Source organism: Anomaloglossus baeobatrachus, chromosome 11 (genome assembly GCF_048569485.1).
Source record: "Anomaloglossus baeobatrachus isolate aAnoBae1 chromosome 11, aAnoBae1.hap1, whole genome shotgun sequence".
NCBI lineage: Eukaryota > Metazoa > Chordata > Amphibia > Anura > Aromobatidae > Anomaloglossus > Anomaloglossus baeobatrachus.
In genome coordinates this window covers 119,570,903-119,594,370 of record NC_134363.1, presented here as the reverse complement: position 1 = coordinate 119,594,370, position 23,468 = coordinate 119,570,903, and the positions used below count along the sequence as shown (strand labels likewise).

At 52.3% G+C, this 23,468-nt stretch overlaps 1 long non-coding RNA gene across 1 annotated transcript in view; it reads right to left on the bottom strand.

The window, feature by feature from the left end:
- Nucleotides 1-273: 273 nt before the first annotated feature.
- The window catches only part of LOC142256420 (uncharacterized), a 49,032-nt gene continuing 25,837 nt past the window's right edge, over nucleotides 274-23,468 (bottom strand). The window contains exon 3 of the long non-coding RNA XR_012727523.1: nucleotides 274-456. This is a non-coding gene — a long non-coding RNA (uncharacterized LOC142256420). The remainder of the gene's footprint in view (nucleotides 457-23,468) is intronic.

Sequence of the window (23,468 nt, the reverse complement as noted above, 5' to 3'; positions counted from 1 at the left end):
CGCGAACATATTAGGGACATTGACTAAGGAAAAGCCACTGAGGACACTTCCCACTCTTGGTAGACACTTTTTCCATCATCACCAATTCAATTCAAGCTTACTAAAGGTTATGGCAATTGATCAGGTTTGTTTGAGTACTAGAGGAGGCAACCTGGCCAAAATTCTGGCACGTATAGAGAGCAAATGGATCTATAGAATCAACATGATCAATCCTTTTGTCTTAAATGAAAATTTTGGCTTTAGTGCATTTTTTTAATTTTCCGTAATGGGACTTCCCTAGTACAATAACTGTGTTCATGGGGTGAGGGGTGGTTGTTTTTATATTTGTACATATTTTAATTTTGTTTTTAATATTTTCTTTACATAGTTTATACTTAATACTCCACGCTTGTGCCGCTGTTATCTGGTGTTCGGTAGTCCGTGAGGGGTTGAGGAGTATGCTGAATCTTGAGCGTCCTAAAAAAGAAAAATACATTTCTTTTATGAGAAGGTCCATGATTGAAGAAAGGGGATCTCATCACTATGCATTACAGAATTATCCAGAATAAGGACTATCTGACATATTTTTTCATTATTACATGGGACACTTTTCTGCATATGGATTTGCATCACCTACCGTATATTATCAACAGGACACCTCCCTCTGGATTTTTGTTTTTTCCTTATTTTCTTGGATTTTTTCTTCATCCATTACTTTATTATTATTAGAGTGGTGGGCATCTATTATTGTTAATTTTTTTACATACCGTATTTTTCGGACTATAAGACGCACCCTGGATTCAGAGGAGGAAAATAGGAAAATAATATTTTAAGCAAAAAATGTGGTCATGACACACTGTTAGGGGGCGAGGATCTGCTGCTGACACTGTTAGGCCCTGTGTGCACTGTAAAAAGGAATTTTCTTAAGAAAGAAGGGAATTTTGTTTACTTACCGTAAATTCCTTTTCTTCTAGCTCCAATTGGGAGACCCAGACAATTGGGTGTATAGCTATGCCTCCGGAGGCCACACAAAGTATTACACTAAAAGTGTAAAGCCCCTCCCCTTCAGCCTATACACCCCCCGTGCTGCTACGGGCTCATCAGTTTTGGTGCAAAAGCCAGAAGGAGGAAAAATTATAACTGGTTTAAAGTAAATTCAATCCGAAGGAATATCGGAGAACTGAAACCATTTAACATGAACAACATGTGTACACAAAAAACAGGGGCGGGTGCTGGGTCTCCCAATTGGAGCTAGAAGAAAAGGAATTTACGGTAAGTAAACAAAATTCCCTTCTTCTTTGGCGCTCCATTGGGAGACCCAGACAATTGGGACGTCCAAAAGCAGTCCCTGGGTGGGTAAATAATACCTCATAATAGAGCCGTAACGGCTCCGTCCTACAGGTGGGCCACTGCCGCCTGAAGGACTTGCCTACCTAGGCTGGCATCTGCCGAAGCATAGGTATGCACTTGATAGTGTTTCGTGAAAGTGTGCAGGCTCGACCAGGTAGCTGCCTGACACACCTGCTGAGCCGTAGCCTGGTGTCGCAAGGCCCAGGACGCTCCCACGGCCCTAGTAGAATGGGCCTTCAGTCCTGAGGGAACCGGAAGCCCCGAGGAACGGTAAGCTTCGAGAATTGGTTCCTTAATCCACCGAGCCAGGGTTGATTTGGAAGCTTGTGTCCCTTTACGCTGGCCAGCGACAAGGACAAAGAGTGCATCCGAGCGGCGCAGGGGCGCCGTACGAGAAATATAGAGTCTGAGTGCTCTCACCAGATCTAACAAGTGCAAATCCTTTTCATATTGGTGAACTGGATGAGGACAAAACGAGGGTAAGGAGATGTCCTGATTGAGATGAAAAGGGGATACCACCTTAGGGAGGAATTCCGGAACCGGACGCAGAACCACCTTGTCCTGGTGAAACACCAGGAAAGGAGCTTTGCATGATAACGCTGCCAACTCAGACACTCTCCGAAGTGAGGTGACTGCTACTAGAAAAACCACTTTCTGCGAAAGGCGTGCGAGCGAAATATCCCTCATTGGCTCGAACGGTGGTTTCTGAAGAACCATCAGCACCCTGTTCAGATCCCAGGGTTATAACGGACGCTTGTAAGGAGGGACGATGTGACAAACCCCCTGCAGGAACGTACGTACCTGTGGGAGTCTGGCCAGGCGCTTCTGAAAAAACACAGAGAGCGCAGAGACTTGTCCCTTAAGGGAGCCAAGCGACAAACCCTTTTCCAATCCGGATTGAAGAAAGGACAGAAAAGTGGGCAAGGCAAAAGGCCAGGGAGAAAACCCCTGAGCAGAGCACCACGACAGGAATATTTTCCACGTCCTGTGGTAGATCTTGGCGGACGTTGGTTTCCTAGCCTGTCTCATAGTGGCAATGACCTCTTGAGATAATCCCGAAGACGCTAGGATCCAGGACTCAATGGCCACACAGTCAGGTTGAGGGCCGCAGAATTCAGATGGAAAAACGGCCCTTGAGACAGCAAATCTGGTCGATCTGGCAGTGCCCACGGTTGACCGACCGTGAGATGCCACAGATCCGGGTACCACGACCTCCTCGGCCAGTCTGGAGCGACGAGGATGGCGCGGCGGCAGTCGGCCCTGATCTTGCGTAACACTCTGGGCAACAGTGCCAGAGGAGGAAACACATAAGGAAGCTGAAACTGCGACCAATCCTGAACTAAGGCGTCTGCCGCCAGAGCTCTGTGATCTTGAGATCGAGCCATGAATGTTGGGACCTTGTGTAACGCCTGGTCCCACCAGACCCCGGGGGGGGAGCTCTCCCTCACATCTGCCCAGTCCCAGCATGGCTCCCACATGCACTCCTGCCCCCACTCCCAGGCAGAGAAGGCCTTCCACTTACCGGCCCCAGGGCTCTGCAGACGTTGCTCCCACTCCAAGGCCTGCTGCAGTTTCCTCCTCACACAGAATTGCTGTAGGTGATTCTAGGCTGCGTGCGAGGCCACGCCCCCTTTCTTAAAGTGGCATGCCCCAAATCCTGGAAGTGATCTCAGAGGTCACCTGCTGCCTAATAGGTATTTAAGTTCACTTCCCCCGGCAGCAGGCGCCCGAGCAACGCCTCTATTAGTGCATTGCCAGTGTCCTAATCTGTCTATGCTATTGTTTATGATCCGTACATTTGTTACCTGATTCTAATCCTGTGTCTCACCGTAGTGCCATCTATACCATTCCGGCTGTGGACGTCACCACCCATTCCTACCGTGGACGTCACCGTGCCATACCTGCCGTGGACACTATCTGTACCGTACCGGCTGTGGACGTCACCACCCATTCCTACCGTGGACGTCACCGTGCCATACCTGCCGTGGACACTATCTGTACCGTACCGGCTGTGGACGTCACCTGCTGTGAAACATCTCCGGTGCCACTTCCGTGTTCCGCCTGCCGCGGACATCGTACCCGAGCCACGCCTGGCCGTACAGAGACTCCTACCTCCGGTCCCTGGCTGCCGTGCATTTAGGCCTTCTGGGGAGGCGCCGCACAGTCCCTGTATAGGGGTTCGCTGCTGGCCGTCTTCTCAGGGGAGTCCGGTGCACGGTCCAGTGGGTCCACCTCCGGACGTTCGCCGCTCCTCGGTGAGCGTAACAGTTTGCTCGGGCCATGGACTCCGCCGGGATCACGGTTAACCCGCTGAATGACCTGCAACAGGAGCTCTCCCGCCAACGTGAGACCCAAGCAAGGTTCGTGGCTTACATAAAGTCTGTGGAATCCCGTCTGGCATCCATGCAAACCTCCGTATCCTCCGACAGCTCCCAGTTGAGTGAACTACTGCAGGAACTGTCCCGCCAGCATGAGGCCCAGAGACGCATGGCTGAAGATATGGCGGCCGTGGATTCCCGTCTAAATGCCCTGCAGAATCCGGCCTCCTCTACAACTCCCGACTCTGCAGGATTATCGACATACATGTCTCCTTCTCGCCTGGCCTCCCCACCCATGTATGGAGGGGATCCCCGTTTGTGTCGCGGTTTCTTAAACCAGTGCTCCCTGCACTTTGAGCTGTCGCCGCTGCAGCAAGCGACCGATCGCTCGAAAATCGCATTTATCATGTCTCATCTGACTGGTCAGGCTCTGGCTTGGATGAATCCGCTCTGGGAAAAGAATGACCCGACCGTCCAAGTCCTGCCCGTCTTTCTGACCACCTTCCGTAAGGTGTTCGATGAGCCAGGCCGTCTCTCATCTACTGCCTCTTCACTCATGAGAATCCACCAGGGGAATCTCACCGTGGGACAGTATGCAATCGAGTTCCGCACTCTGTCCTCCGAGCTCAACTGGAACAATGACGCCTTGGTAGCTGCCTTTTGGGAAGGGTTATCCGGAAAAATCAAGGATGAACTGGCCGGCCGGGATGTACCTACCACCCTGGAAGAGCTGATCTCTCTGGCTACCCGTATTGATCTCCGCTTCCAAGAGCGTTCCAGAGAGGTCACCCGGACAAGAAGAACCCCGCGCCTTGCGCCCACCTTCCAAAGGCCGATGTCACTTCCCTCCACCAGGCCTACTGCTCCGCACGAGCCCATGGAGGTCGACCGCGTCACTGAGTCCAGACTGCGACAGAGGAATCGGAGAATGGCAGGAGAGTGCTTTTACTGCGGAAGTGCCAAACATCTGATTCAGGACTGTCCAGTAAAGCCGCGAAACTACAGAGCCTAGGGTCCATCGGAGAGGCCACCCTAGGTCACGCCAAGTCCTCTCCTTTTCTCCAGGTGCCCGTATCCCTGTCCTGCGGCTCCATCCAGTTGTCAGTACATGCGTTTCCTGGATTCTGGCTCCGCCGGGAACTTTATCCAGCAGTCCGTGGTGGATCTACACCAGATTCCCGTCCGATGTCTTGCTTCCCCCATCAGTCTGTCTTCCGTAGATGGAAAACCGCTTTCCGAACCCATCCGGTTCATCACAGAGAACTGTACAATGCAAGTGGGGTTGCTACACTCGGAGACAATCGCCTTCCATGTGCTCCCTGGCATGGCACATGCTCTTCTTCTGGGAATACCCTGGCTTCGGTCACACAAGCCTGTGCTCGACTGGGATTCCGGAGACATCCTGCAATGGGGTGCTTCTTGCCACAATCACTGCCTGACACCAGTGCATCCTCCGCACCCACCAGTCAAACCGGTCAACCTTCCCGGGTTACCTCCCGCCTACTGGTCCTTTTCCGATGTCTTTGACAAAAAGGAAGCTGAGACGTTGCCGCCACACAGACCCTACGATTGTCCCATCGACCTGCTCCCAGGTACAACCCCTCCTCGTGGGCGCATCTACCCACTGTCGCGAGAAGAGACCCAAGCCATGTCTGACTATATAAAGGAGAATTTAGCACGAGGCTTCATCCGAAAATCCTCCTCTCCCGCCGGAGCGGGATTCTTCTTTGTGGGAAAAAAGGATGGGGGTCTACGGCCCTGCATTGACTGCCGCGGATTGAATAAGATCACGGTGAAAAACAGGTATCCGCTACCCCTTATACCGGAACTGTTTGACCGTTTCCGAGGTGCCAAGATCTTTTCCAAACTAGATCTCCGGGGTGCGTACAATCTGGTTCGCATTCGGTCGGGAGACGAATGGAAGACCGCGTTCAACACTCGTGATGGGCACTATGAATACCGAGTGATGCCCTTCAGGCTCAGTAACGCACCGGCGGTCTTCCAGGAATTTGTGAACGACGTCTTCCGTGATCTTCTCTACACCTGCGTAGTTGTGTATTTAGATGACATCCTTATCTTCTCTCCGGACTTGCATACCCATCGAAGACATGTCCGTCTGGTCCTGTGGAGATTGAGAGAGAATCGCCTTTACGCCAAACTCGAGAAATGCCTGTTTGAGCAGACCTCGTTACCCTTCCTTGGCCACATAGTCTCGGATACCGGCCTGAAGATGGATCCTGACAAGGTTTCAGCCGTACTGAAATGGCCCCGTCCGGAAGGGCTGAAGGCTATCCAGCGATTCCTGGGATTCGCCAACTATTACCGGCAATTCATTCCACACTTCTCGTCTCTGGTGCGCCCCATATCCTCTCTCACTCGCAAAGGGGAGAACCCGAAGAAATGGACACCGGAAGCTGAAGAATCGTTCCTGTCCCTTAAACGTGCCTTTGCTTCTGCTCCAGCCTTACACAGACCCGACATTAACCAGCCGTTTATCCTTGAGGTAGATGCCTCCTCATCCGGAGCCGGTGCGGTCCTTACACAGAAAACGTCAGAGGGTAAGACAGTAACCTGCGGCTTCTTTTCTAAGGCTTTCTCCCCAGCAGAACGAAACTACTCAATCGGAGACCGTGAGTTGCTGGCAGTCAAGCTGGCTCTGGAGGAATGGTGATACCTGCTGGAAGGGTCATTGCATCCAGTTACCATCTATACTGACCACAAGAATCTGGCATATCTTCAGACAGCCCGCAGGCTAAACCCCCGACAGGCCCGATGGTCATTATTCTTTGCCCGCTTTGATTTCGTTCTGCATTTCCGTCCAGCCGAGAAGAACCTGAAAGCCGATGCGCTGTCTCGATCATTCCTGTCCGAGGATCAGGAGGATGAACCTCGGCACATCATTGAACCTTCCAAACTAATGGCGGCTCCAGTCGGCATGCATCACCTTCGTCCCGGTAAGACGTTTGTTGCTGAGGTCGATAGAGAACGTGTACTCCGGTGGGGACACTCTTCCCGAATAGCAGGTCACGTGGGTCAAAAGAAATCTCTGCAATTGATATCCCGATATTACTGGTGGCCAGGGTTACGTCAAGACGTCCAGGACTTTTGTTCATCCTGTTCCTCCTGTGCCCGGAACAAGGTCCCGAAGACCCTTCCGGCGGGCCCTTTGCTTCCTTTACCTGTACCATCCGCTCCATGGCAACATATCGGCATGGATTTCATCACGGACCTGCCAAAATCGTCTGGCTGCACAGTCATCTGGGTGGTAGTGGACCGGTTCTCCAAGATGGCCCACTTCACACCACTCTCCGGGCTACCGTCCGCTCCGGTTCTTGCTGACTACTTCATCCAACACATCTTCCGGCTTCATGGCTTGCCTCTCCATATCGTGTCCGACAGAGGGGTCCAGTTCACCGCTCGGTTCTGGAGAGCAGTCTGCAAGATGATGGATGTGGAATTGGACTTTTCCTCTGCCTACCACCCTCAGTCCAAGGGGCAAGTGGAGCGCATTAACCAAATCCTGACTAACTATCTCCGCCACTTCGTGGACGAACACCACAGCGACTGGGTCAAACTGCTTCCGTGGGCCGAGTTCTCCTATAACAACCATGACAGTGAGTCCTCTGCTAAATCTCCGTTCCAGGTGGTGTATGGACAGCGACCCAAAGTGCCGTGTCCTGTGACAAGTTCCTCAGGCAACCCTGCAGCTGATGACCTCGTGAGGTCCTTCTCCGCCGTCTGGGCTGAGACCAAGTCGGCTCTGGAACGGTCCTCTGTCCGCATGAAGAAACACGCTGACAAAAAACGTCTGGATGTTCCTTTCTTCCGACCCGGAGATAAAGTCTGGCTCTCGTCCAAGTATGTCCGCCTGAAACAGCCGTCTTACAAGCTGGGTCCCCGCTTCATTGGTCCCTTTGAAGTGCTCCGACGGATCAATGAGGTGTCCTACAAGTTGAAGCTGCCGTCGACACTTCGCATCCCGAACTCCTTCCATGTGTCCCTCCTCAAGCCGGTGGTCCTGAGTCGTTTCCATGGTGATCCTGGGGTCTCGCCTCCTCCTGTTGGTGATGATGACGTCTATGAGGTAAAAGCCATCCTTGCGGCTAAGGAGGTCCGAGGTAAAACCTATTATCTGGTGGACTGGAAGGGGTTCGGTCCTGAGGAGAGGACGTGGGTACCTGCGGAGGACGTGGATGCTCCTCGTCTCCTCCGGAGCTTCCTGAGGAGGAGGGGGCTTCAGGGGGGGGGTACTGTAACGCCTGGTCCCACCAGACCCCGGGGGGGGAGCTCTCCCTCACATCTGCCCAGTCCCAGCATGGCTCCCACATGCACTCCTGCCCCCACTCCCAGGCAGAGAAGGCCTTCCACTTACCGGCCCCAGGGCTCTGCAGACGTTGCTCCCACTCCAAGGCCTGCTGCAGTTTCCTCCTCACACAGAATTGCTGTAGGTGATTCTAGGCTGCGTGCGAGGCCACGCCCCCTTTCTTAAAGTGGCATGCCCCAAATCCTGGAAGTGATCTCAGAGGTCACCTGCTGCCTAATAGGTATTTAAGTTCACTTCCCCCGGCAGCAGGCGCCCGAGCAACGCCTCTATTAGTGCATTGCCAGTGTCCTAATCTGTCTATGCTATTGTTTATGATCCATACATTTGTTACCTGATTCTAATCCTGTGTCTCACCGTAGTGCCATCTATACCATTCCGGCTGTGGACGTCACCACCCATTCCTACCGTGGACGTCACCGTGCCATACCTGCCGTGGACACTATCTGTACCGTACCGGCTGTGGACGTCACCACCCATTCCTACCGTGGACGTCACCGTGCCATACCTGCCGTGGACACTATCTGTACCGTACCGGCTGTGGACGTCACCTGCTGTGAAACATCTCCGGTGCCACTTCCGTGTTCCACCTGCCGCGGACATCGTACCCGAGCCACGCCTGGCCGTACAGAGACTCCTACCTCCGGTCCCTGGCTGCCGTGCATTTAGGCCTTCTGGGGAGGCGCCGCACAGTCCCTGTATAGGGGTTCGCTGCTGGCCGTCTTCTCAGGGGAGTCCGGTGCACGGTCCAGTGGGTCCACCTCCGGACGTTCGCCGCTCCTCGGTGAGCGTAACACCTTGTTGTTGTGCCGTGATGCCATTAGGTCGACGTCCGGCATACCCCAGCGGCAACAGATCTCCTGAAACACGTCCGGGTGAAGGGACCATTCCCCTGCGTCCATGCCCTGGCGACTGAGAAAATCTGCTTCCCAGTTTTCTACGCCCGGGATGTGAACTGCGGATATGGTGGATGCTGTGTCTTCCACCCACAGCAGAATCCGCCGGACTTCCTGGAACGCTTGCCGACTGCGTGTCCCACCTTGGTGGTTGATGTAAGCCACCGCTGTGGAGTTGTCCGACTGAATTCGGATCTGCTTGCCTTCCAGCCACTGCTGGAACGCTTTTAGGGCAAGATACACTGCCCTGATCTCCAGAACATTGATCTGAAGTGAGGACTCTTGCTGAGTCCACGTACCCTGAGCCCTGTGGTGGAGAAAAACTGCTCCCCACCCTGACAGGCTCGCGTATGTCGTGACCACCGCCCAGGATGGGGGTAGGAAGGATTTCCCGTTCGATAATGAGGTGGGAAGAAGCCACCACCGAAGGGAAGCTTTGGTTGCTTGAGAGAGGGAGACGTGCCTGTCCAGGGACGTCGGCCTCCTGTCCCACTTGCGTAGGATGTCCCATTGAAGAGGACGTAGGTGAAACTGCGCGAAAGGGACTGCTTCCATTGCTGCCACCATCTTCCCCAGGAAGTGCATGAGGCGCCTCAAGGGGTGTGACCGACCTTGAAGGAGAGATTGCACCCCTGTCTGTAGTGAACGCTGTTTGTCCAGCGAAAGCTTCACTATTGCTGGAAGAGTATGAAACTCCATGCCAAGATATGTCAGCGATTGGACCGGTGTCAGATTTGACTTTGGAAAATTGATGATCCACCCGAAACTCTGGAGAATCTCCAGAGTAACGTTGAGGCTGTGTTGGCATGCCTCCTGAGAGGGTGCCTTGACCAGCAGATCGTCTAAGTAAGGTATCACTGAGTGACCCTGAGAGTGTAGGACCGCAACTACTGTAGCCATGACCTTGGTGAAAACCCTTGGGGCTGTCGCCAGGCCGAACGGCAGTGCCGCGAACTGAAGGTGTTCGTTTGCTATGGCGAAGCGCAAGAAGCGCTGATGCTCTGGAGCAATTGGTACGTGGAGATAAGCATCCTTGATATCGATCGATGCTAGGAAATCTCCTTGGGACATTGAGGCGATGACGGAGCGGAGGGATTCCATCCGGAACCGCCTGGTCCTTGCGTGTTTGTTGAGCAGTTTTAGGTCCAAAACAGGACGGAAGGACCCGTCCTTCTTTGGAACCACAAACAGGTTGGAGTAGAAACCGTGACCCTGTTGCTGAAGAGGAACCGGGACCACCACTCCTTCTGCCTTCAGAATGCCCACCGCCTGTAGAAGAGCCTCGGCTCGCTCGGGAGGCGGAGATGTTCTGAAGAATCGAGTCGGAGGACGAGAGCTGAACTCTATCCTGTAACCGTGAGACAGAATGTCTCTCACCCAACGGTCTTTTACTTGTGGCAGCCAGATGTCGCAAAAGCGGGAGAGCCTGCCACCGACCGAGGATGCGGTGTGAGGAGGCCGCAAGTCATGAGGAAGTCGCCTTGGTAGCGGCACCTCCGGCGGTCTTTTTAGGGCGTGATTTAGACCGCCATGCGTCGGAGTTCCTCTGATCCTCCTGAGGCCTTTTGGACGAGGAGAATTGGGACCTGCCCGCACCCCGAAAGGACCGAAACCTCGACTGTCCCCTCCTCTGTTGGGGTGTTTTTGGTTTGGCCTGGGGTAAGGATGTTTCCTTTCCCTTGGATTGTTTGATGATTTCATCCAATCTCTCACCAAACAAACGGTCGCCAGAAAATGGCAATCCAGTTAAGCACTTTTTGGAAGCCGAATCTGCCTTCCATTCCCGCAGCCACAAGGCCCTGCGTATTGCCACCGAATTGTCGGCTGCAACCGCCGCACGGCTCGCAGAGTCCAGGACAGCATTGATAGCGTAGGACGCAAATGCCGACGTTTGAGAGGTTATGGACGCCACCTGCGGCGCAGACGTACGTGTGAGTGCGTCAATTTGCGCCTGACCAGCTGAGATAGCTTGGAGTGCCCATACGGCTGCGAATGCTGGAGCAAAAGACGCGCCGATAGCTTCATAGATGGATTTCAACCAGAGCTCCATCTGTCTGTCAGTGGCATCCTTGAGTGAAGCTCCATCTTCCACTGCAACTATGGATCTAGCCGCAAGTCTGGAGATTGGAGGATCCACCTTGGGACACTGAGTCCAGCCCTTGACCACGTCAGGGGGGAAAGGGTAACGTGTATCCATAAGGCGCTTGGAAAAACGCTTATCTGGACAAGCTCGGTGTTTCTGGACTGCCTCTCTGAAGTCAGAGTGGTCCAGAAACATACTCTTTGTACGCTTGGGAAACCTGAAACGGAATTTCTCCTGCTGAGAAGCTGACTCCTCCACTGGAGGAGCTGAGGGAGAAATATCCAACATTTCATTGATGGACGCAATGAGATCATTCACTATGGCGTCCCCATCAGAAGTATCAAGGTTGAGAGCGGCTTCAGGATCAGAATCCTGATCAGCTACCTCCGCTTCATCATACAGAGAGTCCTCTCGCTGAGACCCTGAGCATTGTGATGATGTCGAGGGGATATCATAGCGAGCTCGCTTAATCGGTCTGGGGCTGCGGTCCGTGTCAGAGACCTCACCCTGGGATCCATGAGACACCCCGGGAGGACATTGCTGTTCCAACTGAGGGGGACCAGGGGGCAATGATTCCACAGTGCCCCTGGCTTGAGATGCCGGCCTGGACTGCAAGGCTTCTAATATCTTAGCCATAGTCTCAGAAAGTCTTTCAGTAAAAACTGCAAACTCCGTCCCTGTCACCTGGACAGTGTTAACAGGTGGATCTCCCTGGGTCACCCTTAGCAGAGGCTCCGGCTGAGAAAGTGCCACAGGGGCCGAGCATTGCACACAATGAGGGTCAGTGGAACCTGCCGGCAGTATAGCCGTACATGCTGCACAGGCAGCATAGTAAGTCTGTGCTTTGTCACCCTTGCTATTTGTGGACGACATGCTGTTGTCTCCTCTGAGCAATACAGGAGGGGATATAGCCTAAAATCAATTGTGCACCATACAGTGTAAAGTATAGCATATAAGGATATAATCTATATGTACACTACTGCACTAGTGGGGCCAGCACCACAGGTGCTGCTTACCGCCCGCGCAAAGCGTTTGTGTGGGCACCAGAATTCCTGCCTGGGTCTCCCTGAGCTTGTCTCTCCTCTCCAGCGTTAGCAGAGCTGAGAGGAATGGCTGCCGGCGTCCTGAGGAGAGGAGGGAGCCGTGGGCGTGACCCAGAAAAGTGCGGGAACTGGTGCCCCACTGTGCAGAGTGAGGGGGGTGGAGTATGCAAAGCATGCTCCAGCCCTCAGTGCTGCCGTCCTGTACAGCGTCCCGCCCTTCCCCTGACTGGCAGGGCTGGGGGCGGGAAGAAAGAGAGACTAGGCCGCAGAAGCCGGGGACTCGAGTAATAAGCGCGGCCGCCGTATAAGCGCGGTCGGCGCGGAAGTCCCCGGTGCACTAACAGTCCCAGCCGCGCCGCAGTTATCTCATGGCAGCGGCGGTCAGCGCGGCAGTCCCCCTACACAAACACACTCAGCGACGCTGAGTGTATAGTGGCACAAACGCAGTCAGCGCTGCTGTCCCCGGTGCACTAGCACACCCAGCAATGCTGGAGTGTTGCTGTGCGCAGTCCCCACGGGGACACAGAGTACCTCCAAGTAGCAGGGCCATGTCCCTGAACGATACTCGGCTCCTATCCAGCAGGGTCCTCAGGAGCTGTGGATGGAGCACGGTCTCCTGTGCCTGGAGACCGATGGGATCCCACTTCACCCAGAGCCCTAATTGAGGGATGGGGAAGGAAAGCAGCATGTGGGCTCCAGCCTCCGTACCCGCAATGGATACCTCGACCTTAACAACACCGCCGACAAGAGTGGGGTGAGAAGGGAGCATGCTGGGGGCCCTGTCATGGGCCCTCTTTTCTTCCATCCGACATAGTCAGCAGCTGCTGGTGACTAAGCTGTGGAGCTATGCGTGGATGTCTGACCTCCTTCGCACAAAGCATAAAAACTGATGAGCCCGTAGCAGCACGGGGGGTGTATAGGCTGAAGGGGAGGGGCTTTACACTTTTAGTGTAATACTTTGTGTGGCCTCCGGAGGCATAGCTATACACCCAATTGTCTGGGTCTCCCAATGGAGCGCCAAAGAAATTCCGCAGGCACTGAAAGATTACCGCACCCGCGGAAAAAAAACCCACAAAAAAAACGCACCGAAACCACACCAAAACGCAATAAAACGCGGATTTCGGTGCGTTTTTTTTGCGGGTTGGTACATGTGTTTTAATGCATTTAATGCAATAAAGCACATTGAAAGAATAAAAAAAAAAGGTAATTTCTTTCTGATATAGATAGAGAAATAGATAGATAATGGATAGATAGATAATCATTAGATAGAGTCCCTGTGAGGAAACGCTGCAGTTCTCACGATCAGTGGTGAGTTCACATTACCGACCGTGAGAAATGTCCTGTAGCTACTTCTGCAGGCTCGTTATGAGGCTGCATTCAGTACAGTGTGTCAGTCGCAGCTGGATGCAAGCGTCGTGGGACCTCGGTGGATTTTCGCAGGAGCTGTGTGTTGGAGGGGTTAATAAAGGGGTGAAAGAGGGGCTTTTTGTCTTTTATTTAAAAAAAGGATTTTTCGGTGTGTGTGTGTTTATTCACTTTACTTACGGGTTAATCACGAAAGCTGTCTCATAGACACTGCCATGATTAAGCCTGGACTTAAATGGCAGCGATCTGCTGCCATTTAACTCCTTCTTACCTGGATTGCCACCGCATCACGGCAATCTGGAAGAGCCGGGGACACTCCAGGACTGTCGCATAATGGATGTGACAGTCCCGGGGCAGCTGTGGCTGATATTCTCAGCTGCGGGAGGGGAGTGGCATTAACCATTGCCCTCGCCCTCCCCAGCCTGAGAATACCGGGCCGCTGCTGTGTATTTACCTCGGCTGACGGTAAAAATACAGCGGAGCCCACGTTTTTGTTTTTTTTTATATATATATGTACGTTTCATTTCTATGTGTATTCTATATGTCTGTGTGTGAGAGTGTGATGTGTGTGTTTTCTATATATTATAAATGCAAACAGTTGCACACTGAAAAAGCCAAAAATGTACAAGGGAAAATATGGCACTGCATTACTGCAAAAGAAAAAGAGAAGTTTGTTTACTTACCGTAAATTCTTTTTCTTATAGTTCCGTATTGGGAGACCCAGACCATGGGTGTTTAGCTTCTGCCTCCGGAGGACACACAAAGTACTACACTTAAAAGTGTAGCTCCTCCCTCTGAGCTTATACACCCCCTGGTGAGCCAGTCCCAGCCAGTTTAGTGCAAAAGCTGAAGGAGAATAGCCACCCACAGGTAGAACCGAGCAAGAACCGGAACAACCGGAGACTCTGTCCACGACAACAGCCGGTGATAACACACGGAAAAAGAAAATTGCCAACAGGCAACAGGGTGGGAGCTGGGTCTCCCAATACGGAACTATAAAAAAAAGAATTTACGGTAAGTAAACAAAATTCTCTTTTTCTTTATCGTTCCTTTGGGAGACCCAGACCATGGGACGTTCCAAAGCAGTCCCTGGGTGGGAAATAAACAGAAAAAACTAAGAAGTAGGCGGAACCTAACTTCACAAGTGGGCGACAGCCGCCTGAAGGATGCGTCTGCCCAAGCTCGCATCTGCCGAAGCATGAGCATGCACTTGGTAGTGCTTCGAAAAGGTATACAGGCTAGTCCAAGTGGCCTTGGAGGCACAGACAGCTCTGGTCGAGTGTGCTTTGATCCCTGGCGGGGGAGGCACCTGAGTACACTGGTAGGCGTCCGAAATGGTCGATCTAATCCAACGGGCCAAGGTCGGCTTAGAAGCAGGGAGACCCTTGCGCCGCCCTGTGGTTAGCACAAAAAGAGAAGTGCACCGCCTAAGTGCAGCGGTGCGAGACACATAGATCCGGAGAGCACGCACCAGATCTAGAGTATGCAGCGCTTTTTCAAAGCGATGAACAGGGGCCGGACAGAAGGAAGGCAAGGAAATGTCCTGGTTAAGGTGAAAGGGAGAGACCACCTTAGGAATAAAGTCCGGAGTCGGACAGAGAACCACCTTGTCCTGGTGAAAAAACAAAAAAGGTGACTCCGAGGAGAGCGCAGCCAAATCAGAGACTCTCCTGAGAGAAGTTATGGCAATTAGAAAGGCCACTTTTTGAGAAAGACGATACAAAGAAACCTCCCTAAGGGGCTCAAAAGGGGGTTTCTGCAATACCGTGAGGACCAAGTTAAGGTCCCAGGGATCCAAGGGCCGCCGATAAGGCGGAATGATGTGAGACGCGCCTTGCATGAAGGTGCGGACCTGAGCCAGCCGGGCGAGATGCCGCTGGAACAGCACTGACAGAGCTGAGACTTGTCCCTTGAGAGAGTTGAGGGACAGTCCTAGCTGCAGACCAGACTGTAAAAAAGACAGAAGGGTCAGCAAGGAGAATGGCCAAGCAGGATGGTCGGAAGAGCGACACCAGGACAGGAAAATTTTCCAAGTCCTGTGATAGATCTTGGCCGAGGAAGACTTACGGGCCCGAGTCATAGTGGAGATGACTTCAGGAGGAATACCAGAAGCCGTCAAAATCCAGGACTCAAGAGCCACGCCGTCAATTTGAGGGCCGCAGAATTCGGGCGGAAAAACGGACCTTGCGAGAGAAGGTCTGGACGGTCCGGAAGATGCCACGGCATCTCTACGGACAGTTGGAGCAGGTCCGGATACCAAGCTCGCCTGGGCCAGTCCGGTGCAATGAGGATGACTCGACGGCCCTCCATTCTGATCTTGCGCAGGACTCTGGGCAAGAGAGCTAGAGGGGGAAACACGTAGGACAGACGAAACTGGGACCAGTCTTGAACCAGAGCGTCCGCGGCGAAGGCCTGAGGATCGTGGGAGCGAGCCACGTAAACAGGAACCTTGTTGCCATTAGGTCCACGTCCGGAGTGCCCCATTTGCGGCAGATTGACTGAAACACTGCCGGGTGCAGGGACCACTCGCCACCGTCCACGGATTGACGGCTGAGATAATCTGCCTCCCAGTTGTCCACGCCTGGGATGTGGACTGCGGATATGGTGGACTTGGAGTCCTCCGCCCATTGAAGGATGCGTTGTACCTCCATCATTGCCAGGCGGCTGCGTGTCCCGCCTTGGTGATTGATGTAGGCAACCGCTGTCGCGTTGTCTGTCTGGACCCGAATGTGCCTGCCCGCCAACAGGTGGTGAAAAGCTAGGAGAGCTAGAAGCACGGCTCTGGTCTCCAGCACATTGATTGAAAGGGCTGACTCGGACGGAGTCCAAGTGCCCTGTGCTTTGTGGTGGAGATATACCGCTCCCCAGCCGGAAAGACTGGCATCCGTGGTGAGAATCACCCAGGACGGGGTCAGAAAAGAGCGCCCCTGGGACAGGAAGAGGGGCCGAAGCCACCACTAAAGAGAGCTCCTGGTCCGTGGCGACAGAGCCACTAAGCTGTGTAAGGAGGAAGGCCGCTTGTCCCAACAGTGGAGAATGTCCAGCTGCAGAGGGCGCAGATGGAACTGAGCAAAGGTAACAGCCTCCATGGACGACACCATTTGACCCAGAACCTGCATCAGGCGCCTGAGGGGATAACAGCGGGGCCGCAGCAGAGAGCGCACCGCTAGCTGGAGCGACTGCTGGTTGTTTAAGGGCAACTTTACAAGTGCCGGCAAAGTCTCGAACTGCATCCCTAGGTACGTGAGACTCTGGGTCGGAGTCAGAGTGGATTTGTGAAGATTGACAAGCCACCCGAATTGGGCTAGAGTGGCGAGAGTGAGCGAGACACTCCGCTGACAGTCTGCGCTGGATGGAGCCTTGACCAGAAGGTCGTCCAGATAAGGAAGCACTGCCAACCCCTGGAGGTGCAGGACCACAATCACTGCTGCCATGACCCTGGTGAATACCCGAGGGGCCGTGGCTAACCCGAAGGGGAGAGCCACAAATTGGAAATGATCCTCTCCTATCGCAAAACGTAACCAACACTGGTGTGAAACTGCAATTGGCACATGTAGATAGGCATCTCTGATGTCGATGGACGCCAGGAAATCCCCTTGGGTCATAGAGGCAATGACTGATCGCAGAGACTCCATGCGAAAATACCGCACCCGAACATGCTTGTTGACAAGCTTGAAATCCAGGATGGGCCGGAAGGTACCGTCCTTTTTGGGAACTAGGAAGAGGTTTGAGTAAAAACCTCTGAACCGTTCCCGTGAGATATGATATCCCTCACCCACTGATCGGAGACTTACTTTAACCAAGCGTCGCCAAAGTGGGAGAGCCTGCCACCAACTAAGGACGTTGCTGGAGTGGGCAGAGTCAGGAGGAGGCTGCCTTAGTGGCAGAACCTCCTGCGGTTTTCTGCGGACGCGCTTTTGGGCGCCAGTTGGATTTCGGATCCTTAGCTGAGTTAGCGGACGAGGCGGAAGGCTTAAGGCCCTGTCACACACAGAGATAAATCTTTGGCAGATCTGTGGTTGCAGTGAAATTGTGGACAATCAGTGCCAGGTTTGTGGCTGTGTACAAATGGAACAATATGTCCATGATTTCACTGCAACCACAGATCTGCCAAAGATTTATCTCTGTGTGTAAAGTGGCCTTTAGAGGACGACCAGTTGGTGGAACGAAAGGAACGAAACCTTGATTGATTCCTACCCTGGGCGGGTTTCCTGGTCTTGGTTTGTGGCATGGAAGTACTCTTCCCGCCAGTAGCTTCCTTAATGATTTCATCCAGCTTTTCACCGAACAGCCGGGAACCAGCAAAAGGAAGCCCAGCAAGAAACTTCTTGGAAGAAGCATCTGCCTTCCACTCTCGAAGCCACAAGATCCTGCGGATAACAAGGGAATTAGCTGAAGCCACCGCAGTGCGGTGAGCAGCCTCTAGCATGGCAGACATGGCATAAGATGAAAAAGCTGAAGCCTGAGAAGTTAAGGTAACCATCTCGGGCATAGATTCCTTGGTGAGGGAATGCATCTCCTCTAGAGAAGCAGAGATGGCCTTGAGAGCCCACACTGCTGCAAAAGTCGGGGAAAACGCAGCCCCCGCAGCTTCATACACAGATTTGGCCAGAAGGTCAATCTGACGGTCAGTGGAATCCTTAAGTGAGGTGCCGTTAGCCACCGACACAACGGTCCGGGCTGAAAGCCTAGACACCGGAGGGTCTACCTTTGGGGAGTGAGACCACTCCTTGACCACCTCAGGTGGAAATGGGAACCGGTCATCAGAACCACGCTTTGGAAAGCGTTTGTCAGGGCAGGCCCTGGGTTTGGTCACAGTGGTCTGAAAACTGGAGTGGTTAAAGAACACACTCTTTACTCTCTTAGGCGAGGTAAACTGATGCTTTTCTGCCAAAGAAGGTTGCTCCTCTGAGACTGGCGGATTGAGATCCAGTACAGAATTAATAGAAGCAATCAAGTCACTAAGGTCTGAGTCACCCTCAGAGAAATCGATGGGGTACATAGCCTCCGAGCCCCCCGTGAGGGCATCCTCCTCATCTTGCGAGTCAGCTCTTGAGTCAGAGCCACGGGATGAGGAGGGGGAGGAAACCCTGCGCCTTCTCTTAGAAGGACGGGGTCTGGGACCAGATGATGAATCCTCTGTGAGCTCCGATGGACGGAGGTCAGAGGATAGGAAGCCTCTGGCAGGAGTATTAGAGGCACCCTGTGAGGAGGGCTGATGCATATTCATCAAAGTCCTGGACAAAAGTCCCATGGACTCAGCAAATGACTGGGATATGGACCTAGAAAAAGGACTCTACCCAGGCCGGGGGTTCAGCCACAGGTGCAGCAGCAGCCTGAGAGACCACTGGGGGTGAGACTCCAGGCTGTGGCACCGCCAAGTTAGAGCAAACATCACAATGTGGATAAGTGCTCGGCTCAGGCAGCAGGAGCTTACATGCAGTGCATACAGAGTAAAGCTTTGGAGCCTTGCTCCTTGTGTGAGACATGCTGCTGGAGTGGGGGCTTTGCAGAGAATGAACCCCAGGGAGAATAAACAGAGGTCCACAACCGGAGACCGGCTGTGGCTTACCAGACCGCAGGAAGCGGTGTTGTGTGCCCTCCAGATCCCAAAGCCCGGTCCCCCAATGCACAGCACCTCAGCAGAGATGCAGAGTGCCGGATGTCCCAGCGCAGAGTGAACTCTGCCTGAGAAATGGCCGCCGGAGCGAAGAGAGGGGGCGGGACTGAGGGGGGAGAGCGGGAACTGGAGGGCCATAGAGACCTGCAGGGGAGGAGGGACGCCTCAGCAGTGGGGAGTGTCCCTCCACTGTGTAGAACGGCCGCCGGGCGGAGCCGTGCCTGTCCCTCTGCATGAGTGACATGCGAGGGCAGGAAAACGAAACTAGGCCTCCGGCGAAGCCGGGGCCTAAATTTAAGCGGCGAGGCCGACGCGCAGGCACCATCGGCGCGGTTCTCGGGCAAAAGCTAGAGAACTCGCCGGAAATGTCAAAATAAACACATTCAGCATACTCTCCCCATACAATAAAGAGCAGGGACCCCCAACACATAAAAGTCTCAGGTACTTAGCTGCTGAGACGCAGGGCCAGGTCCATGGGGATGAGTGCTCCGGTCCAACAGAATCCTCAAGGGGCTGTGGATGGAGACCGGACTCCTGCCAGGCATGGAGACCGTGCTGGCTCCCACTTCAAGCCAGAGCCCAGGAGGGATGGTGAAGGAGCGCGGCATGTAAGGCTCCAGCCTTGGAAATCAACCTTACAACACCGCCGACACAGTTGGGTGAGAAGGGACATGCCGGGAGTCCAGACATGGACCCGCTTTTCTTCAAACTCTTTCCAAAAAGCAAACAAATCAGATGAGAATGCATGTGTGGATGTATGCCTCCTGAACACAAAGCGATAAACTGGCTGGGACTGGCTCACCAGGGGGTGTATAAGCTCAGAGGGGGGAGCTACACTTTTAAGTGTAGTACTTTGTGTGTCCTCCGGAGGCAGAAGCTAAACACCCATGGTCTGGGTCTCCCAAAGGAACGATAAAGAAAGATAGTTCGTTTATGTAATAGCCAATGCATGTTAGCCCGGAAACCAAACAGCAAGGTATATCTCTGTAATCCGGGAACCTAACGTTCCCAGATTACAGAGATATACCTTGCCATTTGGTTTCCGGGCTTACATGCATTGGCCAATACATAAACTAAATATCTCTCTTTTGCAGTAATGCAGTGCCATATTTTCCCTAGTACATTTTTGGCTTTTTCAGTGTGCAACTGTTTGCATTTATAGTTACTATGTTTTTTCAGTTAGCACCTGTTCACATTTGTTGGATGTGCGGGTCAGTTTTTTGATATTTCTTGTGTTTTCTATATGTCTGTGTCGGATATGTGTGTGTTTACTCTCGGCTCAGCTTCCTCTTCCTGTCATAATGACATCACTTCCCTGCAAAACGCAGGGCAGTGATGAACATTATGTCCCAAAAACGCGAAATACCGCAGGGAATAACGCAGGAAAGCGCAATGAACTGCACAGAATTTGCTACCTGCGTTATTCCCTGCGGGATTTCATGATTACATTACAGTCAATGGAGTGAAATGGCGCAGCTACCTGCGGAAAAGAAGTGACATGCAATTGTTTTTGCTGCGGGAATCCCGCAGCAAAACATGCAGCTGTCAAAATCCGCATAGTGCGCACAACTTTTTTTCCCATAGGGTTTTCTGGTGAATCACTGCAGAGATGTTATGAACATTTTCTGCAGCAAAACATGCAGCAAATCCGCAGGAAATCCGCAGCAAAAACCGGCAAGTGCGCACAGGGCCTTATGGGGGTAATGTCCCCAAATTCTCTACTAAGGTACCCCATCCTGGAAATGATCCTCCTGCCTTGTATATGATCCTCCTGCCTTGTATATATATGTCCCTCATCCTGGTATACCCCCCATCCTGCTATATACTGCCATCCTGGTATGTGCTCCCATCCTTCTATATACCCCATCCTGGTATATGGCCGCATCCTGCTATATACCCCCATCCTGGCATATTGTCGCATCCTGCTATATACCCTTATCCTGGCATATGGCTGCATCCTGCTATATACCCCCATCCTGGCATATTGCTGCATACTGCTACAGTGCTGGCCAAAAGTATTGGCACCCCTGAATTCTGTCAGAGAATACTCAGTTTCTTCCTGAAAATGATTGCAATCACAAATTCTTTGGTATTATTATCTTCATTTAATTTGTCTTCAATGGAAAAAAAAATTGTCATAAAGCCAAATTGGATAGAATTCCACACTAAACATAAAAAGGGGGTGGACAAAAGTATTGGCACTGTTTGAAAAATCATGTGATGCTTCTCTAATTTGTGTAATTAACAGAACCTGTAACTTACCTGTGGCACCTAACAGGTGTTGGCAATAACTAAATCACACTTGCAGCCAGTTGATATGGATTAAAGTTGACTCAACCTCTGTTCTGTGTCCTTGTGTGTACCACATTGAGCATGGAGAAAAGAAAGAAGACCAAGGAACTGTCTGAGGACTTGAGAATCCAAATTGTGAGGAAGCATGAGCAATCTCAAGGCTACAAGTCCATCTCCCAAGACCTGAAAGTTCCTGTGTCTACGGTGCGCAGTGTCATCAAGAAGTGTAAAGCCCATGGCACTGTGGCTAACCTCCCTAGATGTGGAAGGAAAAGAAAAATTGACGAGAGATTTCAACGCAAGATTGTGCGGATGGTGAATAAAGAAGCTCGACTAACATCCAAACAAGTTCAAGCTGCCCTGCAGTCCGAGGGTACAACAGTGTCAACCCGTACTATCGGCGTCTGAATGAAAAGGGACTGTATGGCAGGATACCCAGGAAGACCCCACTTCTTACCCCGAGACATAAAAAAGCCAGGCTGGAGTTTGCCAAAACTTACCTGGGAAAGCCTAAAATGTTTTGGAAGAATGTTCTCTGGTCAGATGAAATAGCCATCAACATAGAGTTTACAGGGAAAAAAAAAAAAAAGAGGCATTCAAAGAAAAGAACACGGTCCCTACAGTCAAACATGGTGGAGGTTCCCTGATGTTTTGGGGTTGCTTTGCTGTCTCTGGCACTGGGCTGGTTGACCGAGTGCATGGCATTATGAAGTCTGAAGACTTCCAACAAATTTTGCAGCATAATGTAGAGCCCAGTGTGAGAAAGCTGGGTCTCCCTCATAGGTCATGGGTCTTCCAGCAGGACATTGACCCAAAACACACTTCAAAAAGCACTAGAAAATGGTTTGAGAGAAAGCACTGGAGACTACTAAAGTGGCCAGCAATGAGTCCAGACCTGAATCCCATAGAACACCTGTGGAGAGATCTCAAAATGGCAGTTTGGAGAAGGCACCCTTCAAATCTCAGGGACCTGGAGCAGTTTGCCAAAGAAGAATGGTCTAAAATTCCAGCAGAGCATTGTAAGAAACTCATTCATGGTTACCGGAAGAGGTTGTTCGCAGTTATTTTGGCTAAAGGTGCCAATACTTTTGTCTGGCCCATTTTTGGAGTTTTGTGTGAAATGATCAACAAGTTGATTTTTGTTTCATTCTCTTTTGTGTGTTTTCATTGCAAGCAAAATAAATGAAGATAATAATACCAAAGAATTTGTGATTGCAATCATTTTCAGGAAGAAACTGAGTATTCTCTGACAGAATTGCAGGGGTGCCAATACTTTTGGCCAGCACTGTATATACCCCCATCCTGGCATATGGCCGCATCCTGCAATATACCCCGATCCTGGCATATGGCCGCATCCTGCAATATACCCCCATCCTGGCATATGGCCGCATCCTGCTATATACCCCCATCCTGGCATATGGCCGCATCATGCTATATACCCCATTCTGGCATATGGCCGCATCCTGCTATATACCCCATCCTGGCATATGGCCGCATCCTGCTACATACTGCCATGCTGGCATATGGCCGCATCCTGCTATATACCCCCATCCTGCTATATACCCCATCCTAGCATATGGCTGCATCCTGCTATATACCCTATCCTAGCATATGGCCCCATCCTGCTATATACCACATCCTAGCATATGGCCGCATCCTGCTATATACCCCAACCTGGCATATGGCCGCATCCTGCTATATACCGCATCCTGGCATGTTGCCGCATCCTGCTATATACCCCATCCTGGCATATGGCCGCATCCTGCTATATACCCCCATTCTGGTATATGGCCGCATCCTGCTATATACCCCATCCAGGTGTACGGTCGCATCCTGTGGCACAGAAAAAAATTAACGTTCATACTCACCTTTCCTCGCTCCACACAGCATCGCTCCTCCTCCTGTTTGTGCCAGCAGCAGCGCCGCTGACCTGTGTAGAGCCGGCCATGATCCCTGCAGCACCGCTCGTCCTCCTGTCTGTACCGGCCACGGCTATGTGGACACGTGCACACAGTGATAATGTCATCGCTGTGCGCACCACTAGTCTCTACACAGTCGCGGCCGGCAAACAGGAGGACGAGCGATGCTGCAGGGATCGTGGACGGCTCTACACAGGTCAGCGGCGCTGCTGCTGGCACAAACGGGAGGAGGAGCGATGCTGCATGGAGCGAGGAAAGGTGAGTATGAACGTTTATTTACAC